The following is a 7,252-nucleotide window of genomic DNA, read 5'->3' on the forward strand; positions in this document are numbered from 1 at the left end:
TGGCCCCACTTGGCAGCTTTCATTTTTACCTGGGCCCCAACTGGGGCTAAACTGGGCTAGAATATGGGTACCAAGTGGGTTTGTCCACGGGTTCCATGGTGGCCCCATATGGGTTTACCCAGGTAGATTTAAATGGGTGCTGACTGGGTTTTCAGTGGGGCCCAGATGGGTACCTTACATGAGGCCCATCTTAGCCCCACTTGGGAGCTTTCATTTTTTACCTGGGCCCCAACTGGGGCTAAACTGGGCTAGAATACGGGTACCAAGTGGGTTTGTCCACGGGTTCCATGGTGGCCCCATATGGTTTTGCCCAGGTAGATTTAAATGGGTGCTGACTGGGTTTTCAGTGGGGCCCAGATGCCTCATTCCTGTAGGAACAATGGGGTCTGTCTCACCTAACCTGAAAGTGAATTACATTAATAGATATACAATCTTAATCAACAAACCAAAGTATTAAAATGCTTTAGCACAAAACCTGCATTAAAAAAAGAGATGAAAAATGTCTTTTGGTCAAGGTTTTTATTTGGTAATTTTAAATATTGTCAGTTTTTTTTAACTCGTCAATTATAAGAGCTTTATTAACACAGAGCAAATGATGCCACAAGAAATGCACTGGTAAAAGAAATCTACAAAATTATTCATATTGCAGATTTGAAAATAACAGAAACTAGTTTAATATAACAAATGTATAAACATAGATCTATATGTAGATATATAATTATCTATGTAACTAGATTTCTAGCTATGTAAATATATATTTATCTCTATATATATAGATCTATATATCTAGATAGTTATATTTCTACATCTCGTTATCTAGATAACTATGCATCTAGTTATGTAAATATGTATAGATACATACATGTATATAGATCTATATCTAGATATGCAACTATATAGATCTGTACATCTATATATAAATACATATAAATATATATCAACACACACACACTTACATAGCTCTTTCACACTACATTTTTGTCAAATATTTTTAATAACCTATATGCCACACTTGAAAGCTCTCATACATCATTGTAACTGTCCATCTTGGAACCTGCCCACCTGAGTCTGAGCTGGCTGCCTCCCTAGTCGCTCTAACTTTTCTATTTCCACCTCTGTCCGGGGCTCCAGTAACCCACTTCGAGTGCCTTTTCCGTATCTTTGTGTGATTCCGTGGATGGATCCATTTCTTTTAAGTGCACCTAAAAAACAAGCAAAGGTAGAAATTGCATTAGTGTTTTACTTTTAGTACAATGTAACATTAATGAAATGTGCATCTCTTCCCCTTCAAGGGGCAGAAATGCTTGCAGGGATCTGCCAAAATCAAAGCACTCTCGAGTCATTATTATTATGTAGATAGAGGTGTGCAGATCGATCAGCAATCATAAGCGGTTAATTTCCGTGAAAATGTGTTTGATTGGTGATCGCTGATCACGGCCTCTTGTTGCAGATCACCTGTATCTCATTCGCAGCCTGCATGTGCAGCTGATCTACTCTTTCCGTCACACTGCGCACTTTTTAATTTTGCCAGATAACATGTTATCATTTATACCTAAAGTGAAAAAATAACAGCCAATCCAGACGATCGGCAGCGATGGGCCCCATGGGTGATCGGTATCAGAATTGGAAGCAAAAAACCTGATCGGAGCATCCCTAGTACACACACTATATTCTTATTGTAAATTTAAAATATATTAATGTATATAAATCAACTACTGACATAAAGGTTCTATCATGGTCTTGTATATTTTGTTAATACTGTTTGAAATGCAAACAATATTACCTTCAAATTTTGTCAGCAATCAAATCTTTAAGTTCTTGAGAGCACAGTGAAAGAATACTATGTGAATTAAACCAAAAATTGAAGTCTCAGTTTTTAATCTAAAAAAAAAAAAAAGATTACTAAAAATGAACAAAAGGCATAAGACAACCAAAATTAACAAATGTTCAAGAAAAAAAGTGAATATAAAAACTGATCTTTACCATACAAAACATCAGAGACGCAGGTCCCGGAACTTGTTTCCTATGTCGGCCAAACAGGTTGAACTGGAGGGCCAATTCAGGGGACATGAGGAATCGCACAGCTTGTTGTACTGCATCATCTAAGGACCCTCCTCCAATTTCTGCAACCATGACAACCTTAAGTATAATGACAATTACAGGACAACATTTTAAAATCAGGACGCATGATACATTTAGTTTTTATTAATTGATTTGTTATTGTTTCACACATATATAGCTTATAAGCTTACTTTTATACATGGACAAAATGCCAATTGTTAATGTCTGTATCAATTTAAGTCAATAAATTTTGAAGGATTAGAAGGAAAAAGTAAAGCAAGGAGAACCAAATGGGTAAAAGAACTGAGAGCAGCTCAAATGACAACCAGGGAGACAGAAGATCTAGAGCAGTGGTTCTTAACCTTTTTTGAGGTACCGAACCCCCCAGTTTCATATGCGCATTCACCGAACCCCGCTTCCCCCCTCCTTGCCCCATCCCTGCGCTCCTCCGCAGCACTGATTGGCTAAGCAATGTAACGTGATCCTCCGCAGCAAATGATGGCAAAGCGGCGCATCACGACTTTACACAAGTTTTTTCCCTCCGCGGCAGAGGCTCCGCCGAACCCCTGGGGTTCGATCGAACCCAGGTTAAGAACCACTGATCTACAGTTGTGTGTTACAGAAGTCCCTGTTCCACGTTACCTTCTACGTCGCTTTTCTGGAATATCATTATCTGTTTGAAGATCTGATGTCACTTCTGCCCTTGCAAGCCTTCTTCACGCTTCTCCATAGTAGTCTGTAGAAAATAAATTTTTAAAAAGTATTAAAACATTGGTAAATCTAAAGCTCCCATTTGCATTGACCAAACAAATGGCTAGTTGAGACCTAAACACCCACTTGTCATGTTTTTTGCAGTCAAACGATGACAGAATAAAACGCTTTAAAATGTCACTTACACAATAAAACAAACATGATTTTAAAATATTTACTACTATGCCTTCATTCTATTTACAAAAAAGCTTTTATGCCAAATATACTGAAACCACATGGGCCCCATTTCGTGTTGCCCATTTCTGTCCCATTCTCAGTTAGCCCACAATAATGCTGAATACAGTCTACATTTAGCCCAAATGGGCTGACAATATGGGTCCCATTTTAGGTTAAACATATGGGCCTCGTGTAGTTAGCCCAGACAAAACCCATGCCCATTCATCATTACCTATCTAGTCCACAACGACACGATTCAATGCAGTTTCATGAAAAAAAAAAAATAATAATAATTAAAAATGCACAATTAATGGATCCCAGCTATGCATGCTGGCTTAATTGGCTGCGAGAAAGATTGTTAAAAACCCATGTACACAGAATGAAAGCGAAGTAGTTACTCTTTATAAATAATGTAAGTGGTTTTATCGTGTCAAGGTACTTTAAAAGCAACCTCCGCTAGCAACGTAGATTCATTAGTGAACCGATTTTATTCTGCCGCGTTGGCGCTCAAATTTACCGGTGAATGGCGCCGCAGCGTATTTGAAAATGATCTGGCCCAGAACAGTTTGAAATCGCTCTGCATCCAAATATTCTTACCTCAATAATGGCAGATGACTTATTGTGTGTGTTAAAAAAATCACCTAAAAGAAAAACAAACAAAAAAAAGAAGAAACAACTAATAAGGTCTTTCGGGGTACTCCGGTCATCCGAACCATTACGAGCAACAAATGTTTTAACTAACGATTTAAAATCTCTCCCTAAAATTTGACACAGACAAAACAGACAGAAGTGTACTTACAGATTCTTTAGTAGAAGGCCAGCGAACCTGCAGACTCCACGCCAACGGACTGATGGGACTACGTTTGATTTTGAAACCGCATATCCATCCGCCGTTAACAATTGTACGTTCTCCAAGAAACACGAGATTAATTTTGAGAGTAATACATCGGTTTAACAAATGTAAAACCGATGTAGCACTCACAAATTTTCTCAATAAAAATAAATAAATATAGTCGTCCTTATTCAAATGTGTTTTGGAACTACTTTCTTTAGTGGATGTGTAAAGTGTCTACTTCAATTCACCAACCTTTATTGGCAACGGTGCCAGAGAAAAAATGAACAAAAAGGTTAAAAAGATTATTGAAAAAAGATTAAAAGATATAAAAATAATCATAAATAGAAATGTTTAGTTTTTTTATTTTATTTATGCTGACAACTTGGAAAATGTTTACAGATGAAAAAACAGATGCTAAAAATTTTACTCTTGTCTTTCTCACTTGAGTTTTGTTTGAATTCATTTTCTAAACATTTTGTAATATTTTTCACGATGATCTGATCTGAACTATTTCTCCAAATAAGAATTAAGTCCTTCTTTGAAAAAGCTGCAATGAACACTTGGAGGTCTGAACATCCAATTGATAATAAAATAAAATTAAATTACATTTAAAAAAAGAAGCAAGGACAAAAGTCCACTCTGAACCACTCTGAGCAGCAGAAGATTATGCATATTTAAAACAGATAATGTCACAAAAATGTTAGGACATCTGGACTGTTCTAGTGTAAAATAATAAAAAGAAAAAAATGCTAGGACTTCAAAGTGTAGCTTGGACAATACTGAACTGGTTTAAAAAATAAAGCATTGAAACATATTTTGGTCTTCTGGAAGCCTAGTGTAATGTCGGTGTTAGTAAATGAGCCAGACAAAGAAATCATGTAGTGAGCATGGTTCAAATACAATACCTCTTTATGACCTCCAAGATGAGGTAACCATCCAAGGAGAGCTTTTAATTTTGTAGAAAGCTTATACAATTGCTTCAACAATTTACCTTTTATCAGCTCCAATACAGGCCAACTGAGTAACAATTTCCTTAGCTAAAGGCCATCAATCTGACATCTCATAATTTTTTTAAAAGTTTTTATAATCTTGCTCTTGCAGCTTTTGCTTTTGACATATAGTGAAAAGTTTAAAAGTGACAGGGTAACCACATTGTCTAATCAGATTAAAAAAAAAAAATCCCATTACCCCACATGAAAAAGGATTAAGGTCTACATTTTCCTACCCAGGTCTAACCCATGTATGGTCAGCCCATGCTTGTGTCATGTGGGTTCAATGTGGTCAGCCCACATGGGTTTCCCATGTTGGGCCCATGATACTGGAACTACATGGGCCCCACATAGTGTTGCCCACTTCTGCCCCATCCCTAGTTAGCCCACATAAAAAAGCAATGGGGCCTACATACGCATGCCCAGGTCCAACCCATGTACGGTCAGCCCATACTTATCTCATGTGGGTTCAATGTGGTCAGCCCACATGGGCTTCCCATGTTGGGCCCATGATACTGAAACTACATGGGCCCCACATAGTGTTGCCCATTTTTGCCCCATCCCCAGTTAGCCCACATAAAAATGGAATGGGGCCTACATATGTATGCCCAGGCCCAACCCATGTACAGTCAGCCCGTGCTTATGTCATGTGGGTTCAATGCAGTCAGCCCATGTGGGTCCCACATAGTGTTGCCCATTTCTGCCCAATCCCCAGTTAGCCCACATAAAAAAAGGATTAGGGTCTACATTTTCCTGCCCAGGTCCAACCCATGTACGGTCAGCCCATGCTTATCTGGGTTCTATGCGGTCAACCAACATAGACTTCCCATGTTGGGCCCATGATACGGAAACTACATGGGCCCCACATAGTGTTGCCCACTTCTGCCCCATTCCCAGATAGCCCACATAAAAAAGGAATGGGGCCTACATACGCATGCCCAGGTCCAACCCATGTACGGTCAGCCCATACTTATCACATGTGGGTTCAATGTGGTCAGCCCACATGGGTTTCCCATGTTGGGCCCATGATACTGGAACTACATGGGCCCCACATAGTGTTGCCCACTTCTGCCCCATCCCCAGTTAGCCCACATAAAAAAGGAATGGGGCCTACATACGCATGCCCAGGTCCAACCCATGTACGGTCAGCCCATACTTATCACATGTGGGTTCAATGTGGTCAGCCCACATGGGTTTCCCATGTTGGGCCCATGATACTGGAACTACATGGGCCCCACATATTGTTGCCCACTTCTGCCCCATCCCCAGTTAGCCCACATAAAAAAGGAATGGGGCCTACATACGCATGCCCAGGTCCAACCCATGTACGGTCAGCCCATACTTATCTCATGTGGGTTCAATGTGGTCAGCCCACATGGGCTTCCCATGTTGGGCCCGTGATACTGAAACTACATGGGCCCCACATATTGTTGCCCACTTCTGCCCCATCCCCACTTAGCCCACATGAAAAAGGAATGGGGCCTACATACGCATGCCCAGGTCCAACCCATGTACGGTCAGCCCATACTTATCTCATGTGGGTTCAATGTGGTCAGCCCACATGGGTTTCCCATGTTGGGCCCATGATACTGGAACTACATGGGCCCCACATAGTGTTGCCCACTTCTGCCCCATCCCCAGTTAGCCCACATAAAAAAGCAATGGGGCCTACATACGCATGCCCAGGTCCAACCCATGTACGGTCAGCTCATACTTATCTCATGTGGGTTCAATGTGGTCAGCCCACATGGGCTTCCCATGTTGGGCCCGTGATACTGGAACTACATGGGCCCCACATAGTGTTGCCCACTTCTGCCCCATCCCCAGTTAGCCCACATAAAAATGGTATGGGGCCTACATACGCATGCCCAGGTCCAACCCATGTACGGTCAGCCCATACTTATCTCATGTGGGTTCAATATGGTCAGCCCACATGGGTTTCCCATGTTGGGCCCATGATACTGAAACTACATGGGCCCCACATAGTGTTGCCCACTTCTGCCCCATCCCCAGTTAGCCCACATAAAAAAGGTATGGGGCCTACATACGCATGCCCAGGTCCAACCCATGTACGGTCAGCCCATACTTATCTCATGTGGGTTCAATATGGTCAGCCCACATGGGTTTCCCATGTTGGGCCCGTGATACTGGAACTACATGGGCCCCACATAGTGTTGCCCACTTCTGCCCCATTCACAGTTAGCCCACATTAATGCTGAATGGGGCCCATATGTTTAGCCCTAATGGGCCAGCCCAAGTGGGTCCCATTTTAGGTTACCATATCGGTCCCATACAGTTAGCCCAGATAAAACCCATGCCCACTCATAACCCATGTAGCCCACATCAAACCCAAGTGGGGCCCACCTATGCATGCTGGCTGGGTGGGTCTCAGAACTTGGAGCAAAAAGGAGAACAGTTTGCTTGCATGCAAAACTTAAAC

General features: G+C 41.3%; 1 long non-coding RNA gene across 2 annotated transcripts; it reads right to left on the reverse strand.

The window, feature by feature from the left end:
- Positions 1 to 504: 504 nt before the first annotated feature.
- On the reverse strand, positions 505 to 4,922 carry LOC148159699 (uncharacterized). Of its 2 annotated transcripts, XR_015762875.1 has the most exons (5): positions 3,788 to 4,922; positions 3,586 to 3,629; positions 2,704 to 2,797; positions 1,984 to 2,139; positions 505 to 1,202 (listed from the first exon to the last, which is right to left on the reverse strand). It is a non-coding gene; the product is annotated as an uncharacterized LOC148159699 (long non-coding RNA). The 2 variants fall into 2 exon arrangements; XR_015762876.1 differs by lacking the exon at positions 3,586 to 3,629 and having other exon boundaries at positions 3,788 to 4,915.
- Positions 4,923 to 7,252: the final 2,330 nt, after the last annotated feature.

This window comes from Poecilia mexicana, unplaced genomic scaffold, assembly GCF_051168715.1.
Source record: "Poecilia mexicana isolate PSO_F unplaced genomic scaffold, ASM5116871v1 scaffold_5, whole genome shotgun sequence".
Taxonomy (NCBI): domain Eukaryota; kingdom Metazoa; phylum Chordata; class Actinopteri; order Cyprinodontiformes; family Poeciliidae; genus Poecilia; species Poecilia mexicana.